Below are 13,276 nucleotides of genomic sequence, written 5' to 3'. Positions count from 1 at the left end.
GGTATCTTCGTAGAAACTTCTCGCTCGCACCATTATCACTCAAACATTTGTTATACACGACACATGTCCGTCCACAGTTGGAATATGCATCATCAGTATGGGACCCACATCATGCCACCTCAATTAACTGCCTTGAAAGTGTCCAGAATCGCTCCGCTCGGTTTATACTAGCTAATTACCATCGTACAGCAAGCGTAACACAAATGAAGACTACTCTGAACCTCCCTTCGCTATTAACCCGCAGGGAACAATCACGCCTATGCTTATTTCATAAGATTTACTACCAGAACGCTGCGCTTCGGTCGGCATGGATTAACCCAGCGCCATTCATCTCCTCACGTAGAGATCATACGCATACGGTACATGTTGCTCGCTCCAACACACTAACACATTCGCAATCATTTTTACCTAAAACATGCAACGAATGGAACGGTCTGCCAGCATCTATTGTTAATATAAGTAATCCTGTTCAATTTAGAAATGCTTTAGTTAATTACATGTAAATCATTAACCTTGCGTTCGATACATCATGTGACTTGTTATTGTATAAGTACTATTTTTTCAAGTTAACTATGTATGTATTTACCTATCATTCCCAACCTGTATATTGAAGTGTATGATGAAATTTGTATGGTGAACTGCGACTACTATTTTTGTGTAAATTAGTGAGCTAGTGTAATTTTCTATTTTTACTTATACTGTGCCTTTCCTGTAGATCATTTTTTACTTCCTTTATGTAGCCTCTCCCCTCTATAATGTATATTTACTCTGAGGGTACTGTAAATAAATAAATAAATAAATAAATAAACTACTATGACCATAGCGTAAATACAGTGGATGAAGCGTGAGCGTCGCGACAAGTGACCGGGAAGGATAGCTCCGACTCTGGAGTATGCCGTCTCTCCCGAGCGCCTCTACTGCAAAGCTGTGCCTGCGCCGTGCTTGCCGTGCTTTCTTTCCGTTAGCCCCGTACCCTTGTGCCTTTCATTAGGCTTCTTGTACTTTGTAGTTCCAATTGTCCCTCTACATATTATTTTCGAGAATGATTTTTGTTCACAGACGCCCACAGCCGTATGTGCAAAACTGCAACGCGAAAGTGAGCAATTTGTAAAAGCTTGTATATTTCCTAAAACGTGGGGTACCAGCAAACGTACAAACATAAAGTATCCAGAAACTAAATCTTCTATTGTTAGTCGACACTTCCTATCTCTGTAGTGTATTGTGTGCTACACGAAGCATCGCGGAGAAGCCGCCGCTGGCGGGCGGAGACGCAGACGAACCGGCACGCAAGTGACGCTGGATATGTAGATGTATATGCTGTTGCATGGTGCAGTTCAGCGCCTTCTTGTTCTGGCGGTAGGGTTTGTGTTCCAGCTGTAGATTTGATGGCATCGCTTGCGGCGGTGATGCGCTCACACCGCCCAGCTACATGCCGACGGCGCCAGCAAACGTATTTTGCTTTCGCTTCGAAGCTGTCCCGAATGGCGCTTCAAAACGGCCAGAAATGCATACGTTTGGGATAGCTTAACCTTCTCCCCATCCTAATTTCACGCACCAAAGCGAGAAAGACTGGCTGATATCCTCAGTGTCTCGGCCGAGATGCCTTACTACGGGCTCGTCTAGCTGTGCGTCAGCAGCCCGGCGCTGCATTGAGTTGAACCATTCTCGTATCGCAGCTTCCGTTCGAGCTTAGGGTTCGGCACTGGTGGTCGTTTGTCACAAACCGTTTCGACCTCAGGTTTTGCTACTTAGAATCACTTTCCGTCGAAAAGAAGTTATTGCAGCCGATGTGTGGGTCACTGACGGCGGCGACGCAAGATAGGCACGCAAAGGAGAAACGTTCCTCCCCTTTTGATTGCTACAAGAGAGCGCGACATGTGAAGTGCGTGTGAAGGAGGAACTCACCACCCTAAGTAAAACGGCTATTTCCTCCTTTCTCGCTCCCTTTTTTTTTTAAGTGTGTAGGTTGCGGTGGCTGGTAGAAAATCGCGGCGGCATGCAACTGAAGGTTAAGAATGCCTCTAAAACGGATCCTCCGCAAAGAAAATAATAACCTCTGGAGGTTATTAACAAGAAAATTAGGCAGTATCACATTAAAGTAGGACTGTTTAGCACGGTTAGCAGCTTGAATTCCGGGATGGGATCTGGTAATTTCTGAATTCCGGATACTCCCCCGCCTTTTGTTTTTATTGCCCTAAGTAACCTTTTCAAACGTTGCTTTCCTTGAGTAACTTCTCGCGTGAGCCATAGATAATTTTTTGGACGGCGCTTTGTTTTTTGAGAGAGAGAAAGAGAAAGCAAGGACAGGAAAGGCAGGGAGGTCAATCAGAAGAGCATCCGGTATGCTACCCTACACTGGGGGTGGGGGAAAGAAGGATAGAAAAAGGAAAAAAGGAGAGAGTGAGCACTGAGTGCGTCTGGGCGGGACACTATGCACAGGGACACTATAAAGGGTCTCTTAAACCGGTGCACCTCAAGTATTGCACTAATGCACGATTCACTTTTCGTGCCAGTGATGGGTGTGGCCACGGTCAGAGTATCTTTGACTCGGTGAACGGTCTTAAGTCCAGTCGGTGCAAGGTTTCCCGCAGAGAGAGGCGTTGTACAACGTAGCGGGGGCAGGTACACAATAGGTGCTCCATGGTTTCCTCGCACCCACAGGAATCGCACATCGGGCTCTCGGCCATTCCCAAACGATAGGAGTATGAGTTGGTGAACGCTACTCCAAGCCACAAGCGCTACAGCAAGGTTGCTTCGCCGCGGGAAAGGAATGTTTTTGGAGGTACTTAGTGCGTGATGCAGTAAAGTACAACTTATTTGAATTTAAATCAAAGGAAATTTACATATACTCAAGCATCGGAGCCAATTTCTCAAAAATGCTGGAATTCATGAGCGACGTGCGTTAGTATGCTATTGTCATCAGCGTTTTCGAAATCTGTTGCTGCAGATACAGAAGAATGAGTGGTTATGGTATCACCAAAAGGTACGATGCACACTAGTATGTCGTGGTCTGATATACCATAGATTATATCAGTTTTATACGGTTTATGTCTAAGTGGTTACTGAAAAAGATTAGATCAAGTATGTTCTGAGTATTTCCCTGTGAGCGGTAGGCATGAAACAATCTGATGATTAAAGGTTATCGTGAGGTCAAACAATGCATCCGAAGCTTATTATGAGTAGCACATACTATTCCAGTTAATTTCTGGCATGTTAAAGTCACCCATGAGGACAAGGCGGGAACCAAACACGTGACGTTCCATGTGATCATGATTGACACTGATAAAAGCATCACCAGAGTTTGGGCTCTGGTGATTGACAACCTATGAATATACTCCTACGGTGGCAAAGTAGCTGGCAAAAAATGGGCCATGCGCTTTGTACATCTGGAAGAGCCACAAAGAAAACACCTTTGTTTTATCAATAACTCTTCTCCCCCGGCCCGTGTGGGGCGGTCTTTTCGGACCAGAGAATAGTTGGGCGGTGCAAATTCGTGATAAAAAACGTCAGACGTGAGCCATGTTTCTGTTATGGCTGCTAGATCAGGTTCACGATAAATGATCCAATTTTCAAGTGGTTCAGGCTTGTTGGTGACGCTTCTTGCATTCACCGTGAGAAGTGTTAGCTGATTTTGCCATGCGACGAGTAGTAGCTCCCTTTTTTTTTGGTCCCTGGGTACGCTCCCAGCCTTTGCAGCATTTGCAGTAGCTACTTCGTGTTTTTCATTAAGTGGTACCTTGTCTTCCTTCTCATTGGTTCCAGCACATGCTCGATTATCTATATATAACTTACCAAAGCAAGGGAAACATTCTCATTCGTTTGTCGGTTTGATTTCGCACTGTTCCAAAGTTTTCTTCCTATATCGCGTACGCGTATCGAAAAGTCTTCTCCAATAGATAGACCTGTATATTTAAGTTTGTACCCCCGCTTCAGAATTGAAGACGTGTCTCTTGAGCCAAGTAGCTTAAAAATTACAGTCCTAACTTTGTTCAGCGCTCCCCTACCAATCCGGTGTATACGCTCGATTGCTACTGGTTTTATTTCTAGAGTGTCTACAATTATGTTTCTGTTCACCATATTTTCAAGTGTCAAGAGTGCCTCTCCCTTTGCCTCCGGTAAGTCACATTATTACGTTAGTTCGGTTGCTACAATTCTCTAGATCGTCGATGTTTTCTTGCATGGCTTCGATAAGAACAATCATATTTGCTGTTTGTTCTTGACAATGGTCGACTCTTCCTTCTAGTCTTGTTAGCAAGTCTAATTTCTTGTCTATTTTAGCCAGGCGACTTTCCTTAACCTCTTTTATATCCGTAGCTTTTTCTTTTTATTGTTGGCTGATTTCAGGGCCTTGATTCGTCGAAATGTCTCCGCCAAGCAGTAAGTGTTTACGTATATGCATCGCATGCTCAATAACAGCAGCACATAGCCGTGGGCATGGCAGCACAAATAAGGAGGGTCGTTTGAGCGGACGCACTTTCCATATCGCCTCCTCACCTGTAGGATGAGGATAGGCGGATTATTAGCTGACCGCATTCCGTGAGTGTCGCCGTGCCCAATGGCCCGACCTTGCTTGTGATGGTCTTTTATAGCTCGGTCGAGTGGTGCTAAGCACACGCCGTGCGCACAGTCTATGCTCACAGCGTCCACGCAGGTAGACGACGAGTGATGCAGCATTTCAGCGGCACAGAATCTTGTCGTAGGCTGGTAATGGTGACATTGACGCCGCATGCTGTTCTGGCCTGTCCTGGTGGTTCGAAACTCGCATCGGTATGGAGCAGCAGTCCGAGTACAAGCTGTAGGATGAAGGTAAGCGGATTATTAGCTGACCGCATTCCGTGACTGCCGCCGTGCCCAAGTTACAGTGACAATACAGAGCTACAGAGTGGTTGTATCGGCGCACATAAATATTATTACAACATGTACAGAAATACAAATCTGGTAGAGGATTAAGGTAGCTGTGGAGTGTTTGTAGATATTTCCCAAGCTACTGACGTATGCCTCCTGTACTCGTTGATTAGGCAATGCGTCCATTACTGCTAGTATTCGTAATGAATAAAATGGTATTCCATGATAAATGAAAGCTTTATAAAGAAGTTGGATGTGCTCCACGTAATGTTGAATTAACTGATTAATGAATTGGACGTAATACATCGTAGAATACTCCTTACTGAAACCAGCCTGTTCTCTTGGTTATTTGAAGTCAAGTGTTGTCCTGATCGATTAGACATTATGTTGGTCAACATTTTATAGAATACTGAAAACAAGGTAATGGGCCTCTAATTTTTCCATTCTTTAACTTCTCTCATCTGATACATAAGTATATTGCTTGCATTCTTCCAGCTATGTTCGTGAGGCGTTGCATATAAAGTGCCAAAAGCTCTTCAAGCATATTTCCTCCATCTTTGAATAAATCCAACGTTATTCAATCTTCTCCTATTTCTATTCTCCGGAGCATTTCTGCAAGACCATTCTAACTTCATTACAAGTTATAGAAGGAGCCTTTGTGTCCTGTTCATGACTACTTCCAAGGAAGTTTGCGTGGCTGCTCTGCGTTATGTACAGGTCAGTATAGAATTCTTCTGCTGCCTTTACAATGTCATTGAAATTGCTGATGAGATTACCCTGCTTATCTTTCATTGCATACGTCTTGCCCTGTCCTGTGGAAAGGTTTCTTCTCACTGATTTCATGCTGCGACCATTCTTGACTGCTTCCTCAATCTTTCCGACGTTATAATTTCCAACGTGTACAGTAACAAATTCTCCAGAACGAATCGATTCTATCGTCAGGTGACCTACAAATGCGAGCACTCGAAGGACAGGCTGCTTGATCTGCTGATCGTGGGGACAGAAACTCCGCAAGTTATCAGGTTAATAATAATAATAATAATAATAATAATAATAATAATAATAATAATAATAATAATAATAATAATAATATGATATAATAAAACACAGAACATAACAAATAACACTACATGTGGAAGAAACCGTAAGATTACTAACCGACGGGAGCGAGCTGTTGGAAGAAAATCCTATATTTGACATTAAGCATATTAATTCGATAGTGCTTAGAAAACGATATTTTGGACAATCGTTTAAAAAGCGCACTAAGTCGTTGACTACGCAAGACTGAAACATTCACCTAAGCTAAGGCGTTGACGAAGTGCGGTAAAAGAGCGAGACACTTTTATGTATCACTCTGCTTTAATAAATTCCCAGTACACCCTAATACCTCTTATGAGTTGAGAATGCCAAAACAATAATGTCCAAGACAACGACGCTGAGCGGTCTTTCGAGTTTTGCGCTGCGAGTAAGGTACGTCGTAAAGACGTCGCTAGGTGTTGCCGAGCCAGCCAGCTGGAGCAGCCTGCCGTGTCAACGCCGAATGCCACCGACATCCTGCGCCACGAGACACCGAGCAAGCACAACGGCGACCGATGCCGGCAGCCGCACACAGCAGCTAAGCGCAGTGGGGTTGGGAGAGCGAGATACGCTCGCGCGCCGGCTTCCAAGACCGAGATAGCGGCACCCGCACGCGCGCGTCACGTGACTGCCTTGCCGACGACATCTCGTCCCGAGCCGCGGCATCGCGTGACCGCATGTGCTCCGTCGAGGCGCACTGGTGACGTGGCGTCGCGGCAACACCCTCTCCCCCCATGCCACACCGTTTCGCCCGCTCTGCTCCGTCGAGGCGCGCTCGTGATGAGGCGCCGTAGATAATGGGAATTTAGGTGCCGCTTCGCTGCTACAGACGCCGGCACTTTCGCGCAGCGGGCTATTTGATGTTTCCGTGTAAAAAAATACACGAAATTTCCAACGTATCGCCGTTCTGGAAAATAAGAACAGTTATGTACTACGCGCGGTTCTGATGAACGACGTGAATTATTATTAGGTAACATAGAGCACAAGAAAGGCATTGGCGTGGAAAAGGAACACGTACCATACTAGGACTAATAAGAATCAAGAATGTCCCGGAAGCTTTGCAATGCCGACTTGCTAACTATTGTAGAAAACAGAATTAGGTATTGTGTTTTGTATCGGTTTTCTGGAACTTTGTTCTCCAAAACATTTCTTAACTACTGTAAACAAAAAAATGGAGGATTGTTCTGCATATTTAACCTTTTTGTCTGCTCACCTATGTCATTGCTTACGCTCCTCTTCTGGAGGAAGAACGTTTAGAAATGAAGTGAGCGAGGTAGGAATGAGAAAGCTAAAAAGAAGAGAAAAGAAGGAAACAGAAATGCTGCGGGTGCAGTTTCAGATTCTAGTGGAAAGGATGCAGTACGCTTAAAAGCATCAATGTTCTTGCGAACTTCATCTTCTATGTTAGTGTTACAAAGGAAATTCATTTTTGCAGTATTTACTACGCATCTTATTCTTTCCTTTTTTTAATACAAACGCAAATCTATATCACCAAGCAAGTGCTGGTGGGCGAGTTGGTTATACATGATTACAAAGAAGGCGCCAAATAAAACAAACATATGCGCCTACGTGGTTGTCTCGTGTCTCCTTCCTTCGTCTGTTGTTTTATTTGGCGCCTTCTTTGTAATCATATATCATCAGCACCAGTGCATTGTCCAGTCACGCTAAAAACTATCATTTTTGTCGTTAGCTCACGATGCAGTTCACGTGTACATATATGTTTTATAAACAAATAACGAAACAAACGCGTTTCAATGCAGTCGCGATTTATTTATATTTGTTTTTTTTGACAATCCATGGTTCAACATGCTTTGTAGGCTAGAACGCTCACAATGCTGCGCAATTATGTGGACTAGTGCAGAAAGCATTGCATAACGCTTGACAAATCACTGATTGCTCTGCTCGCCTGTATGGCAGAGTATACGCGTTGTCTTCTACGATAAGTGGTGTCGGAGATTTTGGGGTCTTTATGAGAATTACCAGGATTAGATTAGAGCTCGCTTAGGTGCATTGAACTCTATGTAATCATTCCTGAAAAGGAGCGAGAAAGAAAACCCACTGCTGTTAGTATAACATTGCCTGAAAGTGGTAAGCAGCACTTGAACTCCAAATTAAATATTCTTCAAACACAAAGACATTAGCAAGAAAAAAAAAGAAATTCTGGGTAATGCGCGACCAAGTGCACACATTACTGTCAATACACAGCAGCGTTCAGACACTCAGGCGTAGCATTGTTTTTATGCTTCGCTACAGGAGTAGTTTATTTCAATCATCCGTGTTCACTTGTGTGTGCCGCATGTTTGTGTGTACATGTCTGTATGTGTGCGTGCATGTGTGTGTGTGTGCGTGCGGGCGTGTGCCTGCATGGGTACGTACGTGTGTGCGTGTGCGTACGTGTGTGTGTCTATGTGTAGGTGTGTTGCGTGCGCGCGTGTGTGTCTGCGTGCGTGTGTGGTTGCGCGTGCCTGAATGTGTGTGTGTGGTTGTGTGTGTGCGTGCATGTGCTTGCGTGTGTGCATGCATACGTGGATGTGTGCGCGTGCGGGCGTTTGGTTGTTTCTGTGTGCGTGCGTCCGTGTGTGTGCGTGCATGCGAGCGTGCGAGCGTGTGTGTGTGTGTGTCGTAGAGGGGCACGCGTGTGTGTGTGGTTGTGTGTGCGCGCGCGTGTGTGTGTGCATGCATGCTTGCGTATGAGTGTATGTGTGTTTGTGTCAGCGGTATTTTGCTTGCTCCGCACATCTCGCAGACTGTTCTTAGAAGTGCGTTAGGAAGCTTGTTTTCCTTCTGGCACGAAGCAGTAGATAACTTGCCGATGTGTTTACGTAAAGAACTTCTGCCGGCTAACAAAACAAACAGCTTCGCAGAGCAACAGAAGCAACACGAAATGAGATCACCGTGATGAAGGCCGCTTGCGATACGCATACCTTGTAATTTAACGAGCGTTATTAATAGAACAGCTATGAAACAAATTTCCCGGGCCACCACAAGCATAATTAGGAGTACAGCCTCAGAAGATGGGCCGTCGAAGGAAGTGAATGTTAAATATGGTTCTAGAGCACTCGCAACAACAGGGCCACATCATACACCGCTAGCTTCTCCCACTTTTGAGAGCAAATGTGAAAACAGATGACTTGCGCTGTAACCGGAACATCACAATTAAGGCTTAGACCCACATCTTGCTATGTTGCTTCTAGCGATACCTTACGTAGCAAGAAGGAACATGATATCTGAGTTGTGAGGCATGTTTACAGCGTAATAATGATACGAGATAGTGACGAAACAAGTGGAAATCAAGACTGCATGGAAGAGTCCCAACTATCATGCACTAATAATTGTAAGCATAAAAATGCCACGTAGCTGGACCGAACTAATAAAATATTGTTTGCCGTCGCATGAAGATAGTCCGGTCATGTTTTGCATGCAGCCTAGTCACATAATTATTCTTAATTAATTATTCATGTCCTCAAATATTATATTTAGATTAATTAGATGACTAGACTTGACGAGAAAATCTCCTGATACAGCTTTCTGGTGCTCAGTACGTGCTACACAAAAGTGTTCTAGTTTTTTTTTTTTTTCATCGTGAATAAAGCGCATGAATACAAGCAAAATTGCCGCGTGACTGGCCGCTCGAGGCAGTTCGTGGACTTCGGTGTATTCATGGCTCCTAAACAACGTCACCTAAACAACAAAATCACGTGATGACGCGAGAAGAACGTGCGTTATATAGCTGACAACTTCGCAAATGAAGCCAAGGGAATACAGAAAGAAATATCCGCGCATCCGATGCACATAATCTAATTACTGATGAGCGAATCATGCATGAAGCGGGTAACTATATCTTATTTATTTATTTATTTATTTATTTATTTATTTATTTATTTATTTATTTATTTATTTATATGATACTAGAAATCGCTCAAAGGCATTGCTGGGGAGAGATCTTACAGAAGATACACGAATAATGGTTGAAAGGTAGAGATAGCAAGAAACACGTCAAGAGCTAACACAAGGTGATACTAAGACTGAGTCTGAATCCGATCCCTTAATTACTAATTTTTGGTATCGGTTTGTCGCATAAACTTCTAGTCATTTAAGAATGCATTGTGGCCGGCCAAGGTAGGATAGTTTCAAAAGGAGTAAAGACTGTGTAACTTTATCTGTCTGCATCTACGGCGACACCGCCGGACACATTATGTGCTCACCCCTTTTTCTAACACAGGTTGCTCTCGCTGTCTGGCTCGGCCCGCATGGAATGCTGTTCAAAGGTGCTCCGGGAACAAGCGCATCCGATGAAGTAGCATCGACACACGGGCCTTCCATTCAACCGGGCGTTCTTCAAGCCAAAATCGTCTCCCCGCCAAAACTGGAGCGCCTCGGATTCCTCGTCTGGCAACCCGGAACCACAGCAACAGTATTTGACCGCCCACCTACGTCGCATTCAGCGGGGCGCGAGACCGCAGGACGCACTATGTGCTCACCCCTTCTTGTAACACAGGTTGGTTACATAAGCCATTGCGCATGCATGCCAACTTCAAACCCATTTTTATTTGAGGTGTCGTGCCCCAGTGACACCAAGGACTGGCTATTTTGGTTTGTTAACCATTGTACGTCCGCGGTGTGCCATGTTGCGTTCCCACAATTGCTGTTAACTGTGTCAGGCGACGTGAAGTCGAACCCAGGCCCTGATAGCGTTAAGGAATCTAGTACGCAGACCGACGCAGGGGATATCTCTGCTGCCTTGCAGATGTTTACCAAGCTTCAGTCAGGTCAAGCAGAAATTTTTTCGGATTTAGCGGGCATACGGACTAAACGATATGCCACTGAGGAAAAGGTGAAGAACTTGACTGAACGTGTCGACCTTCTAGAGCAAGGTCGCTCGCAGTCCAGTAACTCTTCGGCCGCTTCGAAAGCCCCGCCTGCAGAAATAGCTGCTTTGAAAGCTTCCACGGATGATTCCGAAAATGGGCTACAAAGGAACAACCTTCTCTTATTTGGTTTTGAGGATAACCCGTTGGAAACCTGGAAGCAAGCCAAAGAAACTGTTGATGCGTTCTGCTCTACTAAGCTAGGTGTATCACTTGACCCATTAAATATTGATAGAGCGCATAGACTGGGCACTAACAGTGAAGATAAAAACCGCCCCATAATTGTTCACTTTGTTAGATTCAAAGCTGAGGGATTCAATGATTGGGGGCGTTGTTAGATTCAAAGATTGGGGGCGGTTCCGAAGTTGCAGACAAGTGACATTTCCATCAGGGAAGACTTCTCTCGTTCAGTACGCTTAGCCTGCAGGAAACTTTCCGAATTTGCAAAGGCTCGGTCCTTCTCGTACAAACTAAGGCACGATAAGCTTCGTACGGACGGACGAAACTTCATTTACGACGCTGATAGTGATAATATCGGGCTGCCAAAAAAAGTGAACTTGAAACGGCGTCGAGCAATCCCTGTTACTGAAGTTAACGGTTCCGTCAGCGTTCCCCGATGCCGCCCCGTTCAGCATGTGCCGTGCCGTCCTTCATTGGTAAACGTTGTGCTTATCAATTGCCGAAGCGTAGAGAACAAAACCGACGAATTAACAGGGCACGTATTATCTTTCGGCCCTGATATTGTTATCGGGTCTGAGTCTTGGTTGGATGAATCGATTTCCAGTTCTCTGAACTATTTCCTGCGGAATACGTGGCCTATCGCAAACACCGCAATACGCACGGTGGGGGGGTTTTTGTTCTGGCCAAGCACAGCTTATCAAGTTTCGTAGTTGACTTGGGGGTTAACAGCTGTGAATCTGTTTGGTGCAAAGTGGTTCTAGAACATAGCAAACAACTTACAGTCGGAGCATTTTATCATCCGCCTAATGACAACAGCAGTTATACGTTTAATACCCTTTCTCATTTATTACTTACGGTCTCAACTGATTACTTTCGCGTCGGTGGTGTCTTTAATATGCCAGATGCCCAGTGGATTAACAAGCTGCCAGTACTTCCTTCGTGCTCATCCCTGTCGTCGGCTTTTTACGATCTTTTCGCAACGCATGGTCTTTATCAATTCGTGGAGGGACCAACACGGCGCCATGGCAAGGCCGCTTCCACCTTAGATCTTCTGATTTCAAACTCTCCTTTGTTGCTGTAATCTGTTTCCATAGTTCCCGGAATAAGCAACCATGATGCAGTGGTTGCCCCTCTCGTTGCTCCCAAGCCGTACATACCACCACCGAAACCCAGAAAAGTTTTTTTCTTTGATAGCGGACGTTATTTCTCAAACGCTTGAGCCAAACTTCGATACTTTCTCAGAACAAAGCAGCACTGTATCTGTCTCCGAGTTATGGCTGCTGTTCAAGGAACAACTCTTGCAGCTCATTGACTTGCACGTTCCATCTAAGCTTCTTTCTGTGTAACACCGAAAAAATAAACGTTGGTTTGATAAACCCATAAAGGTACTACTTAATAAGAGGAATCGTATGTTCAAACGGTACAGAGAAAAGCCCTATCCACTGCAATTTTCTAAGCTTGGTTCTGAAATCCAGATGAAAATCGCAGAAAGAAAAAAGCGGTATTTTGACTCTCTTGGTTCTAGAATCAAAGAAAATCCCAAGGAACTTTGGAAACTAGTGAAATCAAACAAAGACAATGTTAGTATCCCTCCGTTAATCCACAATAGTGCAGCTGTTACTAATGATAGAGATAAATCAAGCTGTTTTAATGAATACTTTGTTTCTGTGTATTCCACGCTAGTACCTCAATATCTTCCAGTCTTCTTGAGCAACGCGCTTGATGATATGCCGGATATTGCTATTCACTACTTCGGAATAGTCAGCCTTCTCCAAAAATTAAAACCACACTCGGCACCAGGTCCAGATAGAATACCAAATTTTGTTTTGAAATCCTGCGCACATATTATATCAAGGTATCTAGAAGTACTGTATCACAAATCTCTTGAAATCTCGGAATTACCTGAAGACTGGAAGATGGGCGACATTGTTCCGATTCATAAAAGCGGGCCCCGTGACAGTGTCATGAATTATAGACCTATATCTTTAACATATGTGTGTTGCGAAACCCTAGAGCAGATAATTTACACTAACATCTTTACCCACCTTCAAAAGAACAGTTTCTTTGTTCCTTACCAACATGCGTTTAGAGCTGGTCACTCATGCGTAACTCAGTGGAATTTACCCATGACATATTCACATCATTTGACAAAGGTTTACAAACAGACTGCATACTATTAGATTTCCAGAAAGCGTTTGACAAAGTGTCCCATGTTCTCTTACTTCATAAGCTTTCACTTCTTGGTTTACCAGAAAAAATCCTTTATTGGCTCAAAACTTGACAGGTCGTTTACAAAGAGTGGTAAT

The sequence above is a fragment of the Dermacentor andersoni genome, chromosome 8 (genome assembly GCF_023375885.2).
Source record: "Dermacentor andersoni chromosome 8, qqDerAnde1_hic_scaffold, whole genome shotgun sequence".
Taxonomy (NCBI): Eukaryota; Metazoa; Arthropoda; class Arachnida; order Ixodida; family Ixodidae; genus Dermacentor; species Dermacentor andersoni.
The sequence above is the reverse complement of the archived record's forward strand: the minus strand, read 5'-3'. Positions refer to the sequence as shown.